At 43.1% G+C, this 15,849-nt stretch overlaps 1 long non-coding RNA gene across 2 annotated transcripts in view; it reads left to right on the top strand.

Moving 5' to 3' along the window:
• Positions 1 to 1,991: 1,991 nt before the first annotated feature.
• The window catches only part of LOC147363268 (uncharacterized), a 588,890-nt gene continuing 575,032 nt past the window's right edge, over positions 1,992 to 15,849 (top strand). For both annotated transcript variants that reach the window (XR_015135925.1, XR_015135922.1), the window contains exon 1: positions 1,992 to 4,212. This is a non-coding gene — a long non-coding RNA (uncharacterized LOC147363268). The remainder of the gene's footprint in view (positions 4,213 to 15,849) is intronic.

Below are 15,849 nucleotides of genomic sequence, written 5' to 3'. Positions count from 1 at the left end.
TATCACTATAATATGCCTAATTTTTAGGAGAAACAGTTTAATAGATTTAAAACTGAGGAAAAGAAATCAAATAAAAAAACAATATACAAACTATATTCATGATTATTTTGTGTCTAGAATTGGGTGCTAAGTAGCCCAACTTTATCTTGGATGGGAATAGATAAGAATGTAATGTATTTCAAGTGACAGCCAAATGAGGTGAGGGAAAACAGTGCAAAGCAAAGTGTCACAAAACTGTGAATACCGAGAATGGTTTGCTCAGGACTCGACTACTTGACACATGTAGCATAGGAATGTCAGTAATCACCAGTGTCATTTTCATAGGGCTAGCGATAACTTAGTTTAGGCAAACTATATATAAGCCCATAAAAAATATATATATATATATATTTAAGCCCATAAGAGCCTAAAGGCTTATATGGCTTTCCCAGGTGGCACTAGTGGTAAAGAATCCAGGAGACACAGGAGACCTCTGTGTCTGGGTTCAATCTTTGGGTCAGGAAGATCCTCTGGAGGAGGAAATGTCAACCCACTCCAGTGTCCCACTCCATGGACAGGGGAACCTGGCAGGCTACAGTCCATGGGGTTGCAAAGTCGGACATGACTGAGTGGCTAACACTTTCACTTTTCATATATGTATATATGTGCATGTGTGTGTATGTCTCTTCCCATAGTTTCTGACACAAGTCTCTTGAAATGCTTGTAAATTCCTAAGTGATAAGAGCCCTGGGAACATCTCTTGTTGTAATATCTGACCTTTGACCCATCCCTGACCTTGCAAATTCCTAAATAAGACGCCTAGGAGCAACTTTTGCTCTCTTCAGGCACTCTGGATGGACTACTGGGTGGGGACTGGTCACTGGAAACATCAAACCATGATGAGAAGCTTAAAATTTTCAACTCCAGCCCTCATTTTCTTGAGAAGGGGAAGAGGCTGAAAATAGACTTAATGATCGATCATGCTACATACTAAAGCTTCCATAAACGTCCCCAAAATACAGGGTTTGGAGAACTTCCAGGTTATCAAGCACATCTAAGCCAGGAGATGATGCACCCCAGCTCCACAGGACAGAAGCTCCTGTGCTCTCGATGCTCCCAGACATCGCCCTACGTATCTCTTCATCCGGCTGTTCATCTGTCTTTTAAGAAACTACTGCTGCTGCTAAGTCACTTCAGTCATGTCCAACTCTGTGAGATCCCATAGACGGCAGCCCACCAGGCTACCCCGTCCCTGGGATTGTCCAGGCAAGAACACTGGAGTGGGTTGCCATTTCCCTCTCCAATGCATGAAAGTGAAAAGTGAAAATGAAGTCGCTCAGTCATGTCTGACTTTTCTCGACCCCATGGACTGCAGCCCACCAGGCTCCTCCATCCATGGGATTTGCCAGACAAGAGTACTGGAGTGGGGTGCCATTGCACTACTAAGTATAATGTTTCTCTCAGTTCTGTGAGCTGCTGTAGCAAATTAATTAAATCCAAAGGGGAAAGAGGTCACGGGAACCTCTGATTTGTGGCCAAGTCAGGGAGGAGTTGCAGGTAATCTCAGTTCAGTTCAGTCGTTCAGTCATGTCCGACTCTTTGCAACCCCATGGACTGCAGCATGTTAGGCTTCCTTGTCCATCACCAACTCCTGGAATTTACTCAAACTCATGGTCATTGAGTTGGTGATGCCATCCAACCATCTCATCCTCTGTCATCCCTTTCTCCTCCTGCCTTCAATCTTTCCCAGCATCAGGGTCTTTTCTGATGAGTCAGTTCTTCGCATCAGGTAACCAAAGTATTGCAGTTTCAGCTTCAGCGTCAGTCCTTCCAATGAATATTCAGGACTGATTTCCTTTAGAATTGACTTGTTTGATCTCCAAGGGACTCTCAAGAGTCTAGGTAATCTAGGGACAGACTATTTATGATCCGCATCTGGTGGGATCTAACACCATCTCCAAGTAGACAGTGCCACAACTGAGTTAAACTGTAGGCTAAATAGCTCGTGCTGTGGAGAACTGCTTGGTGTAAGTGGAAAAATATACACTTGGTGACCAGAATCACCAGAAGTGATGTGTTGTGAATGTGGAAGTAGTGTAAGAGTAAAGGAGATACACAAGGACTGAATCTGTCAAATATACTTTGTTAAGGAGAGATGCCAGAAACTGGAATAAGCTCAAGAGCAGCTCCATTTGCCCGTCTCCCTCCAACTTCCCAAACAAATCTCAGTTCATGATAAGTGACACATGCAGTGAATGTGGTGCAAATATGCAAAATTCAACCATATTAGAAAAATATGGATCTGCAATTCCATACAAGCAGGCCAGATCTTTAAATAAATTAATGCAAAACACATTTGTTTCACCTAACTTTGAAAAGTGACTCTATGGCTCCTTCAGTCTAATTTTCACGCAATAATTTTTTTTCAGGCACTGAGTATAGGAATTTCCTACTCAAAGGCCTTGATCACATAGTTCTGAACCGCAGAAGTTTCATTTCTGATGCCAAGAGAATTTAGGTACAAGCATTCGGAGAGGGTAAATATGAAGGGTTTCATAAGGTCAAATTTAAGTTAGAATTAGGGAAAACATGCAAAACTTAGCTTACTATAGAGAAAAACATCACAGGTGTGGAGAAAAAGCATAGTTATTACTTCTGTAGAATTTTCCTGAGGGAATAGACAAAAGTTATGTGTATACTGGGGGGTCATTTTGATTGCTTGGCAATACCTTTCTCTTCCTATATAATCAGAATGCTTGAACACTTATTTATTAATTGACCCAGAGGTTTAAACCACCACAGTGCCTGGCCTACAGTGTAAATATTTCTTAGTTCAGTTCTCTTGATCGGAGCAGATGGCCCCTCTACACTTAAAACCAATATATTCTATGACCTGTAAATGGTTGGTTCAAACTTTTAAGGATGACATTACTCTATTTAACAGTGCCTTCCCAACAAGAATTAAGCAGGTAAGGCAATAACTTCTTTTAATGAGATTAATTCTGATAATTTAAGAGGCACCGTTTCACTGCAAGATGTAGATGACTTTCAATCCTCCTTACGAATTAAAATATTTAATCATTGGTATACAGTCAACACAGTGGTTATAAATAGGAGTGACACCGAAGTCCTTTTTTTAAATAAATGAGACCATAACCCTATAATTTTCTTGCCACGGATTACCCCGATTCTCATCATAAACATACCTAGGACTTAAAAAATGCCTGTATTAACTGTAGTGAAAGCTGGTGTTCAAATGCATCTCCACCCACAGAAGGTCACATACATAGTTGCTAAGCCTTCCTTTCCACCAGGACCCATCTCCTCGAAGTTTTAAACTCAGTATATATGCTCAGTCTACCCCCTCCCTAAAGAGTTGTGGAAGGAAAAGTACCTATAATTTATGCAAACATAAGGCAGAAACATCCCGTCCTTGTACCTTTCCACTGTGTTGGCGCTAGTTTGGATGGTGTGTGCACGGGCGTGGGTGAGTGTGTAAAACCCGGCGTTTTCTTAAAGGTGTGGAGTTGACGCCAACCGACCACCCGTCCCGAGGAGCGGGCTTTACTCTGTTTATTCCGCCCTGGCGTGGCGGGGACTATTCCGCGCGCCCTTAGGCAGCCGGACATCACTTAAGAGTTGGGGTTCTCTAAGTGAAGAACCTGGTGCTTTGGCAGAGTCCAAAATCAGCCTGAGAACTTGGGTACTAGAGAGTTAGGTGGCAAGGAAAGGTGACTGGAAATTGCACCCCATTTATCTGGCACCTTCCACGGAGGCTAGTCTAATAAATGGGGGGGGGGGGGGGGGAGGCGGTGGCGGGAAAGGCGGGAGGAAAGGAGGGAGGGAAACACCCTCCTCCTCTTTCAGTAACTGCACCTCAGCTTGAGATTTGGGTATGTTTTTACCTGTATTTCTAAAAACCACCACCGCACTCCCCGCACCAACCACTCCACTGCCTCGACTTCCATGAGAAGCCGCTACTGAGGCCAAAGACAAGAGGGGAAGACGGAGGAGCGGGGTGGGGGAAGACAAATAAATGAAAGCGCGCGCGAGCGAGGGGGGCCGGGGAGAGGAGGGAGCGCCCGGGACTAGCGACGGCGGCAGGTTCAATTAGCTAAACAAAGAAATCATGGCGGATTGTTTACATTTGGCAGCGCCTGGGCCGCGCGACCGCCGGCCCCCAGCCGCCGCGGCCCTCGAGGAGTCGGCGAGCTGCCCCCGCGCCCCGGCCTGGTAAGTGACGCCGCCGCCCCACGCGCCGCCCCCGCCGCCACCCCGCCCCCCCCCGGCCTCCGCCCCCCGCCCCTCCCCCGCCGCCCCAGCCCCCTCCTCCGGCCCGCGGCGCAGCTGGGCTCCGCGGAGATTTCGGCGACGCGGCGGCTGGGGTCCTCGGCGCCGCTGGTGCAGCCGCCGCCGGGAAGGGATGGAGAGAGTCGGGGAGGGAGCTGCAGAGCCGCGTGCAGAGCTGGACCCCCTCCTCTGGTCCGTGGCCCCCGGGGTCAGGCCCTCCCTCGCGGGGCGCGCTCGCCCAGCCACGCCGCCTCCCGGACCGAGGAGGACCGAGGCGGAGCGCGCCGCAGCCAGGGAGGTGGGGCCCGGCCGTGACCCCGCGGCAGGCGCTGTGCGGAGGGCGGGGTGGCAGCTCGGAGCCCGGCCCCAGCCTTCCCGCCTCTGGTCCAGCGGCCTCTGACGAGGACTCGCTCCCTCTCTCCTGCTCCCCCTCCTTTCCTGCTCCCGTCCTTGCATCCCTCAGGCTGGCCCTAAGGTTGAGCACCTGCGCCCCGGGGGTCGCCTCCAAAGGTTGACCTTGCCAGAGCCCCCCACGTCTGTGAGAGCTTTCCCAAAGGCTGAACCTTTCCTCATCTTTTTGGCCCCGGGGTTCGCTTTTTTCCCGTAGGAAGAAACTGTTGTTCCTACAGAGGCTTTTAGCTGCCTTTGTGCTGAGCTTGGCACGGTGATACCAGGCGGTTGGCTAATGACAGGGGAGGAAAACAAAGGCAACAAATAGGGGAAGAAGTAGAGGGCAATGTCACCCACAACACAGGGAGTCTATTTTCCTAGCGAAGATGGTTTCCTTTGCAGGAATCCTTCGAGCATCATTGGCATGAAAGTGACTTATTTCCTTTGTAGAGAGAAAAAACAAATCCTACGTCTCAAATTAATCTCAATTTTTCCTTCCATAAAACTTTTTTCTTTTTTAATGTTTAGTGCATATTTAGTAGTGTGCCCTTTTTTCCTCTTGTGTTTTCCAGAACTTCAGTTAATATATCTTAGTCTGTGTCCTATTTGGGGGGAAATCACAGCCAGGCCTGTCAGAGCAAGACTAGAGTTGGTGGTATTTAAGTAACCTTGCCACAGGCTTGGCTGGGGACCAGGGCAACGGAACCAAGTCTTGCATATGTCTGAATCTCAGATATCACATGGCTAACAGGTTGCTAATGGACATTGTAATTTGTAGTTCAGTGAACTGCTTTATCACCTGAGAAAGAAAATTCTGCTGTTAAAAAAAAAAAACAAAACGCACAAAAACTTGTGTTATTGTGGCAATTTTATCTTTTCTATACAAATGTGATTCAGGTGAATGAATATTTGTTTCATAATTTTGGTTATACCCTCTCAGAGGCCCATCTGGAATAAGGTATACTTCTCTTTTTCTCTCCTTCCCCTTGAAAGTAGCAAACACAAGGTAACTGTCTCACTTATTAGATTCAACTAAATTATATTTTTGCTTATTAATTACCAAAGCAACTTTCTATATAACCTACTGCATCTTTAATAAAGCAAAACTTACTTTATTATTTGGCAGGCGTAGCCCTACATCTTGCCAACTGTCTCCTCAGTTCTTTTTGATCCATTGACATTTCAAAAACTAAGATTTAGTCACAGAGCAGAATAGGAATGAAAATAGGTGTCAAGCCTTAACTAACTCAGAAACCCAGAACTTCTGGTGTCAGAAGTTCCCACTGAAGAGCCTACATGTCTATTTTCATGGTTGTGTGGACTTCAGGGAAAAAAAAAAAAAAAAGTTGATACATCCCTAAAGAGCTTCTACCCAGACACTTAACTCACCAGTTAGCTTGAGATTCCATTACTCAGTAACCCACGCACATTCTCATAAATGGATTTTATGTGGACTCCCTCCCCAAACCAGGTCAGAGATCATAATCATGGAAGGAAGTGAATTGGCCTCCAAAGTGACTTTAACAGAAGCAGAAAGCTCAGTCTTTGGTTATAGATCTTGCTGACCCATTAAGGGTCAGTAAATTAGTAAACTGTACTTGAGTTGACACTTCTGATCCCAGCTTAATGGGTTGATTAACTGATGGCTGCTCTCTTCATTATGGGCTATTAGCACGTTGTTAAACCTGAACTTAAGAGTAAGAAGTTGTTTTTATGTTTACTCTTTGGTTCCCAAGGTTAATCAGTATTCATCATGGCCTTAAAATTTGGTAACTAAAGAGGTTAAATAAACTCTTTTGTAGAGAAAAGAAAGCTCAGTATTATAACTACATATGACTTTGGGATGCAAAATCTTATCTGAAGATGCATAAAAGTATTCAATTAGGAACACCATCTCCAATGGGAGAAATACATATAAGCATTAAGGATTTAACATTGACATCCTTTTCATTCATAGCTGATCCTCTTATTCTTCTGTGTGCATTTGAATGACTGTCAAACTTAATGATATTTAGAATGTTAATGATGGTTTGTGTAAATTGCTGGCTAGGAATAGATAGCTCTTTGTAGTCAGTGCCTAAGCCTAGACGTTGCCTTTCAGGAAGTGTGAATCTTGGGCCCCAGGGAGGCACACATTTGTGATCAATATATGTTAGAAATCAGTCTTTATACTGTATTATTAAGTCCCTGGCCTATTTCTTCTTTCTTGGCCTTCCTGAAACTTGTAGAACATTCAAAGGTAGTTGGAATCCTGATGTAATGGGTGTCATCAGTGATTACTCTCACCGTTTGCTAGTCAACATGTCAATAATGCTGGGAAACCTGCTTTAAATATTTGCAAAATGTATACTCCCAATCATACAATAGATCAGGAATTGTATAGATTGTTTTCTTCCTATGGAACTTTATTCAAAACTCAGTCTATTCTATCAGCTAGGTCACAGAAAGAGCAGTAATTTCCAGTAGAGGTTTTTAAGTTGATTAATTGGTAAGCCTTTATTAAAATGAAGGCAAAAAAAATAATCAAACTCAAGAAGTATTCCACAGGAAAATATAGGAGAATTAGGACATTTTTATATTTCTAAAATTGCTGCTAAGAAGAGTGTCAGGAAGGCCGGAGAGGTTCAGAAACAAAGAACTGATTGCCAGAATGAGAGGCCACTTAATCTGGCAAAGAGATCACTGATGATGTTGGGTGGGTTGTGTTGATTGAAAGGTTAAAGTGAGAGGCAAGATTGTTGGAGGCCAAAGAGGAAGAAGACAGTGAGAAAGTTGTAGTAGATAATTTTAAAGAAAAATGTTTCAGGATGTTGTTCTTGAAAGGCACTATGACTGGCAAATCCTCAGTTCATAGGACCAAGTCTAAGAAAATAGGATCTTAGAAACAAAATTAAAACAGCATTACGTACATTAAAAACTCCACAGCAAATAAAAGCTGTGAAAGGCACCTGCCTTCCAAACCAGCTACGTTTGTCAGCATTAAAAGCCTGTACCCACAGGTAAATCCTCTTGAATTATCTTCGTTTTAGTTGTCTGGGGACACATGGCTCCAGGATTGTGGTCCGCCAAGGCAGACGGTCCCCAAGCTCTAGGGTACACAGATTATTTTTGGATTTCAAGTGTTTGAGCCCATTCTTACTTGAAATTCAGTGTCTTTTGCACTTGTTCTTGTTTCATTTCCTTAAGCTCTGGCAAAATGCTTTTGTAACCGTATAGCCTTTCTACAAATTATCTTGGTATTTAGGGGAAGTTATTTTTTGTCCACGCCCCCACCACCCCCAGCCAGAGGGATGTGCATCTGGGGTCATAGCTGCAGAATCAGAGGATGTGCTGTGAGAAGGTCTTTCTTTGCAACACCAGACTACACAGTCCACCAGAGAGCACAGTGACATTTATTGTCCTGTCCTGCCACTTAAGAGATTGAACTGAATCTATAATGTATAAAATGGCTTTAAACTTGTAATGTGTACATATAAAATGACATATTTAAAATTTGTTTGGCAAGAGCTGATTTGATTATGAATGGTATATTGTGAGAAAGGGACAAATAAAAGGAAAACATTTGGCTGTATTAGATGACAATCTGCAGATAATTTGTTTTAAAAAATGATTTCATTAAGGTGGCTTTGAGGTATGCTATGTGTTTGGAGCAGGAGTTGAGGGGCAATCAGCAGGGGCTGCTAAGAATCAGAGGCCGTGGAAAACAAGGTGGGGCAGCTGAAAGGATCTCCAGCCCACCTTAGAGGAAACAGCATGTGAACAGCCAAGGCCATGGAATGAGGCTAGCCCAAATCTGTGGAATCTGTGTCAAGTGAAGGCAGGGTTTTAAAGAGGCAGCAGCTTCCAGGTGTGTATATCACAGAGTTCTGTGCCAGTCAGAAAAGCTAGTGGAAGCAATCTCTTGGGGTAAGAGGTTTACAGTTCTTCCCTGCAAGGCTGAAGTCCCAGCGTTGTTATGACTTGGCTCCAATAGTTCTAGCATATAAGCCAGAAGGCAGGAAGAAGATGAGTTGGAAAGATAGGTAGGCTCCATATGAAGGTTAGGTAGAGGTGTGGGTATTTCCCCAGAACTCTTTGTATAGGGGCAGCAGACCCAACCCTCTTGCCAAATCCAGCTCACTAGTGGCTTATAGAGTTTTAAATATTCTGTTGTGTCACTGTTGTGCGTGTTATGTGGGGAGGGTTGAGGACTGAGTGTGGCTGCAAAGACTGCAGGACAGAATAGGGAAAAAAATGAATTGATAAAGATGGAGTAACTCAATGAGACTGTAGGATTGCAATATAATAAAGCATTCAGAATATAATATACCAAAGGTGTAGGGTCTGTAAGCAAAAACCATATGCTCCAATAAACCATGTGTCTAGGAGTATATATTTCCAACAATTGGAAGTTACTTAAGCTTGCTCTGAATTAATGTGTCAGAATTCTGTATCAAGCCCTTATGTGTGTTGCCACAACTCAACGAAAATTTTAGATTCAAAGAATATTCTCATACAACGCATTTGTTGCAGAGCCATCTTTTCTGAATGAACCTTTCTAAATATAGCACAGGTGAAACTGAGCACTGGAAAGAGTGAGTTTGACAATGGCATGTTATTAACAATTGCCATAGTCACCTCTAAACCAATACACTTTGAAAATTTTATCTTCTGTGTGTATTGCATATCATTTAACTGATTAACTCCCGGGCTAAAAAATAAAACAGAACGAATATCACACATCCTTCCCGTCTCATGCTCATAATTAGTTGAAGAATGATGTGTACATACAAGAGGCTCTGTGGATCTCTAAGAATATCACAAAATCAGGACACACACACAGAGCACTCAACACTGAGCATTTAGACCAACATTTCCTGAAAATCTTGTCTTCTGTTTCATTTTGCTTTTTATGACTGCCTCAAGTTTAGTCTAACCTAAGGATAACGTATTAGTTTTCTATTGCTATTATTAAAAAATTACTACAAACGTCATGGTTTAAGGTAACACAAATTTATCATTTTTATAGTTCTGTAGGTCAGAACTCTGACAGAGGTGACACTGGGCTAAAATCAAGGTCTCAGCAGGATTGCATTCCTTACTAAGGATTCTGGGGGAAAATCCATTCTTTGGCCTTTTCCAGCTTCTAAAGGCCACTAACATTCCTTGGATCGTGACCCACTTCCTCCATCTTCAAAGTCAGAAATGTTGTATCTTTCTGACCATTCCTCTATGGTCACATCCCCCTCTATTCACTTGGGCACAGTTCTCTGCTTTGTAGGAGCAGTGTGATTTGATTGGCACACCTGGATCATCTCCCCAGTCTCACGGCCTTTAATTAACCTTAATGACATTTTACAAAAAGTCTCTTTTGCCACAGAAGGTATCACATTCACAGATTCCGAGGATCATGATGTGGACATCTTTTCGGGTGGGAGATTATTCTGCCTTATTTTCAATTCTGCTCTTCTTTCTAACTGTTAATTTAGGTTCTTTCAACTACAGGAAAATTTGAAGTGAAAAATCCTGTCTAGCCTTCAAGTACTTCCATTTTGGCCCTGTATTAACTTATCTTTGTCAAATCTTATACTTACATCAGTTAATGTTTATCAACTGTACCCCATCCCTGGAGAGCAGGAGAAAGTGAAAGTGAAAGTGTTAGTTACTCAGCTGTGTAGGACTCTTTGTGACTCCATGGGTTGTAGCCTGCCCAGACTTCTCTGCCTATGGAATTCTCCAGGCAAGAATACTGGAATGGGTTGATATTTAGGACTAACCCATTTTACCTGTGTTTTGTCTTTGTCCATAGTTCTTGGGCTTCCCAGGTGGCACAGTGGTAAAGAAACTGCCTGCCAATGCAGGAGATGCCAGTTCGATCCCTGGGTCAGGAAGATCCCCTGGAGAAGGAAATGGCAACCCACTCTAGTATCCTTGCCTGGGAAATCCCATGGACAGAGGAGCCTGGCGGGCTACAGTCCACTGGGTCACAAAGAGTCCAAGAGGACTAAGCAACTGAGCACAGCAACATGTCCTCAGTCCTTGCGATCTAAACCTGGATGATGTGAAACTTTATGCCTAACCCAAGCCAAGCACTCTTGTTGCATTACTTTCCTTACTTGCCTTACTACTATTGGAGGGCCCATCTTCTACTTTCCTTTCTTTATGTTCTTGGTCATAGCGTTTCTGTTCTGGACTGATGATCTAATCCCAGCCCATCCTTCAAGGAGAAGGTAATGGCACCCCACTCCAGTACCTTTGCCTGGAAAATCCCATGGATGGAGGAGCCTGGTGGGCTGCAGTCCATGGGGTCGATAAGAGTTGGACAAGACTGAGCAACTTCACTTTCACTTTTCACTTTCATGCATTGGAGAAGGAAATAGCAACCTACTCCACTGTTCTTGACTGGAGAATCCCAGGGATGGGGGAGCCTGGTGGGGTGCCTTCTATGGGGTCGCACAGAGTCGGACACAACTGAAGCTACTTAACAGTGGCGGCAGCAGCAGCAGCAGCAGCAGCGGCAGCATCCTAAGCCTACTATTAGCCTGTCCCAGCTGGAAGTGAGGAATCTCTCTTCTCTGAACTCTTTAAAGCTATTGTTTTAGCTTTTATTATTTTTGTTCATAATTTTAGCTATCTTTTCATAGAATGTAAGTCTGATCTTCTCAGGCAGGTTCTTGGGCCTTTAAAAATAACAAGACATCGTATATTTTTGCCTCTCAAATCCTAAAATGTTTGGGTTATTGTATGTACTCTTTAGCTATTTGTTGACATTTGTTAAACATAAATAATTTTTTTTTTGAAGTATGAGGGACACATTTTGACAAAAGTGAACTGGGGAAAAAAAGGTCAGTATTTTAGTGACAAAAGCCACTGCTGTGCTGCAAAAAATTCATAACTTGAGTTGAATGATAAAAGGACCTAATTCTTTCTTACTTCAAGCAAGAAAATTAAAAAAAAAAGTAAAGTCACTGAAAGGTTTGAAACTAGGATACGTTAAAAGTACAGACTAGAAGTTTGAAATGTTTCCCTCTCTTCTTAACCTAGCCCAAAAAGACAGGGTGAAGATTACAAAGCATCTTTTCCTTTTTGAAAACTGAAGTACAGTTAAGAAGTGTTTGGGCTTTTCAATTAAAATTTTTCAAACTTAGAAACTAAATGAAAAAGGACTTAGGATATGACTGCATCTGCAAAGCAAAATGTCCAGTGGTTTCTTGGATGTTGGTTCTTCTATTTTTCATTGGGAAAAAAAAAATCCCTGTTTTCATTTGATCTTTTAAGTCAAGGGGGTGACTGCAAAAAGCTGGGTGTGAGGATTCCTTAAGATATCAGCAGAGTTTTCTTCTGTACACAGTTATACATAACAGGGCTCATGTTTTGTGCTGCTGTTTCAATGTTGGAAATTGTATTTCACAGTGACTTTCATCTGGCCTTTTGGACCAAGAATGGCATCATAGTACTGCCAACAGAAGAGAATAAATGCTTCTGGCAGGGGCCCATCCTTTGCTTGTCTCAGACCTCATTAACACCAATCAGTTGAGCTGATAGGCAACACATACCACAAGTATCATCCTTTAGGAGTTCTCAGTCCTAGGAGATGAAAAATACAAATGCCTGGGCCCTGCCTGCAGCAATTTTGAGGTAATAGTTTTGGGCTGTGCTTTGGGTATCAGCGTTCTGACATTAGCTCCAGGTGCAGAGTTCCAAGGAATAGCAAGAAGAGATAAGAAAGCCTTCTTTAGCGATCAATGCAAAGAAATAGAGGAAAACAACAGAATGGGAAAGACTAGGGATCTCTTCAAGAAAATCAGAGATACCAAAGGAACATTTCATGCAGATGAGCTCGATAAAGGACAGAAATGGTATGGACCTAACAGAAGCAGAAGATATTAAGAAGAGATGGCAAGAATACACAGAAGAAATGTACAAAAAAGATCTTCATGACCCAGATAATCACGATGGTGTGATCACTGACCTAGAGCCAGACATCCTGGAATGTGAAGTCAAGTAGGCCTTAGAAAGCATCACTACAAACAAAGCTAGTGGAGGTGAGAGAATTCCAGTTGAGCTGTTCCAAATCCTGAAAGATGATGCTGTGAAAGTGCTGCACTCAATATGCCAGCAAATTTGGAAAACTCAGCAGTGGCCACAGGACTGGAAAAGGTCAGTTTTCATTCCAATCCCAAAGAAAGGCAATGCCAAAGAATGCTCAAACTACTGCACAATTGCACTCATCTCACGTGCTAGTAAAGTAATGCTCAAAATTCTCCAAGCCAGGCTTCAGCAGTATGTGAACCGTGAACTTCCTGATGTTCAAGCTGGTTTTAGAAAAGGCAGAGGAACCAGAGATCAAATTGCCAACATCCACTGTATCATGGAAAAAGCAAAAGAGTTCCAGAAAAACATCTATTTCTGCTTTAATGACTATGCTAAAGCCTTTGACTGTGTGGATCACAATAAACTGTGGAAAATTCTGAAAGAGATGGGAATACCAGACCACCTGATCTGCCTCTTGAGAAATTTGTATGCAGGTCAGGAAGCAATAGTTAGAACTGGACATGGAACAACAGACTGGTTCCAAATAGGAAAAGGAGTACATCAAGGCTGTATATTGTCACCCTGTTTATTTAACTTATATACAGAGTACATCATGAGAAATGCCGGACTGGAAGAAGCACAAGCTGGAATCAAGATTGCCAGGAGAAATATCAATAACCTCGGATATGCAGGTGACACCACCCTTATGGTAGAAAGTGAAGAGGAACTCAAAAGCCTGTTGATGAAAGTGAAAATGGAGAGTGAAAAAGTTGGCTTAAAGCTCAACATTCAGAAAACGAAGATCATGGCATCCGGTCCCACCACTTCATGGGAAATAGATGGGGAAACAGTGGAAACAGTGTCAGACTTTATTTTTCTGGGCTCCAAAATCACTGCAGATGGTGACTGCAGCCATGAAATTAAAAGACGCTTACTCCTTGGAAGGAAAGTTATGACCAACCTAGATAGCACATTCAAAAGCAGAGACATTACTTTGCCAACAAATGTTCGTCTAGTCAAGGCTATGGTTTTTCCTGTGGTCATGTATGGATGTGAGAATTGGACTGTGAAGAAGGCTGAGCGCCGAAGAATTGATGCTTTTGAACTGTGGTGTTGGAGAAGACTCTTGAGAGTCCCTTGGACTGCAAGGAGATCCAACCAGTCCATCCTAAAGGAGATCAGCCCTGGGATTTATTTGGAAGGAATGATGCGGAAGCTGAAACTCCAGTACTTTGGCCACCTCATGCGAAGAGTTGACTCATTGGAAAAGACCCTTATGCTGGGAGGGATTGGGGGCAGGAGGAGAAGGGGACAACAGAGGATGAGATGGCTGGATGGCATCACTTACTCGATGGACATGAGTCTGAGTGAACTCTGGGAGTTGGTGATGGACAAGGAGGCCTGGCGTGCTGCGATTCATGGGGTGGCAAAGAGTCGGACACGACTGAGCGTCTGATCTGATCCTAAGGAGCAGACAACTGAGTCACTGCTCTAGTCCCTGTCTACTTCTGCAGGCTGACAAAAAAAAAAATCTTGTGGACTACAGAGTTTTTAGATAACCTAGAAATCATCTACTGTCCTTTCTCAAGCAGTTTACTAATTGAGCAGACAGATGGCAGTATTAAGAGGAATGACTCCTTCCCATACAGCAAAATCAGAGCTGAGCTTCAGCTCTGCTCACTTCTAGGCCATAGTCCTTCCCTACTTAAAGTGGAATCCAGCAGAATTTGTTAGAAATGCAAAATCTCAAGCCCTACCCCGACCTCCTCAATCAGAGTCTGCTTGTTTTAAAACAACTTCCCCTGGTGGTTGGTACTCACATTCCTGTGAGAAACACTCATCTTAACCACTGCTTACCTGCCACCTCTGAGAGTCTGGAGTTTCATTTACCTCTGTAACTTCAACATCTAGCACAATACCTGGAACTTGGAAGATAACTATTTGTTAAATTTTGGCTTCCTTTTTGCTATAAAATATGTTAGACATACACTTTTATTAAATAATTTATTATTTGAATACATGAACTTTATACTTTCTCTATACTGTTTAGCATTTCATCTTTATGAGCGTTTATTGAGTACCTGCTATGTTTTAGGCACTGCAAATGCAAAGGTGGATGAGATACTTTTTAGGAGCTCACTGTCTAGTTGAGGACACGATAGGGACAATCAACAGATGTGATGATACTGAGGGGAAGGGCCACAATGGAAATACTATGGCATGAGAGCCCTCAGTGTTTGCGATGGGAACAGGGAGAAAGAACATTGGGTCTGGGTTTTGGGGGTAGTCTTGGATGGTCTTTGGGGTGGCCTAGAGGTTTTAAGAGTAAATGAAAGCAAAGTTGACTCTGGACAGTAGTCAGGGGTCAGCCAGGTATTGGAGGTGTAGGGATGTAGGGAGCACTATTCAAAGGGCATTACAAGGAGATGGAGCACCCCCACTCAAAGGCTCAGAATAGAGGCACTTTTACCTTGTGTGTCAAAATAAAGGGAAAACTACATTTAAGAATGGCTGCTCTTGGGACTTCCCTGGTGGTCCAGTGGCTAAGACTCTGTACTCTCAATGCAAGGGGCCCGGGTTTGATCCCTGGTCAGGAAACTGGATCCTACATGCGGCAGCTAAGAGTTTGCATGCCACAATGAAGACCCAGTGAAGCCAAATAAGTAAATTTTAAAAAATGTATATTTATTTTTCTAAAAAATAACAGCTGCTCTTGATAATCCAATGGAGGGAACTGTAGTAGATACTGGAGGTGGGGTGCAGAGAAGGTGGCCAAAGGATTGGAGTTTCAGCTTCAGCATCAGTCCTTCCAATGAATATTCAGGACTGATTTCCTTTAGGATTGACTGGTTGTATCTCCTTGCAGTCCAAGGGACTCTTAAGAGTCTTTTCCAACACCACAGTTCAAAGGCATCAATTCTTCAGCACTCAGCTTTCTGTATAGTCCAACTTTCACATCCATATATGACTATTGGGAAAACCATAGCTTTGACTAGATGGACCTTTGTTGGCAAAGGAGCTCTTGTAATGGTGTTCTTTTGGTCTGTATTCTCAAAATGTCTAATGTTCAAAATTGGCGATAAATTGTTGGCCGGTCCAATCCGGACAGAATCACCCAATTTCAATACCTTCAAATATCGTCCCTTTTCAAATAAGACTGTAGGTTAGAAATCTTTG

The sequence above is a fragment of the Bos grunniens genome, chromosome 11 (genome assembly GCF_055505025.1).
Source record: "Bos grunniens cultivar Pamir isolate PY7600 chromosome 11, Bosgru_T2T1.0, whole genome shotgun sequence".
Taxonomy (NCBI): Eukaryota; Metazoa; Chordata; class Mammalia; order Artiodactyla; family Bovidae; genus Bos; species Bos grunniens.
This window is presented reverse-complemented; position numbering and strand designations above follow the sequence as displayed.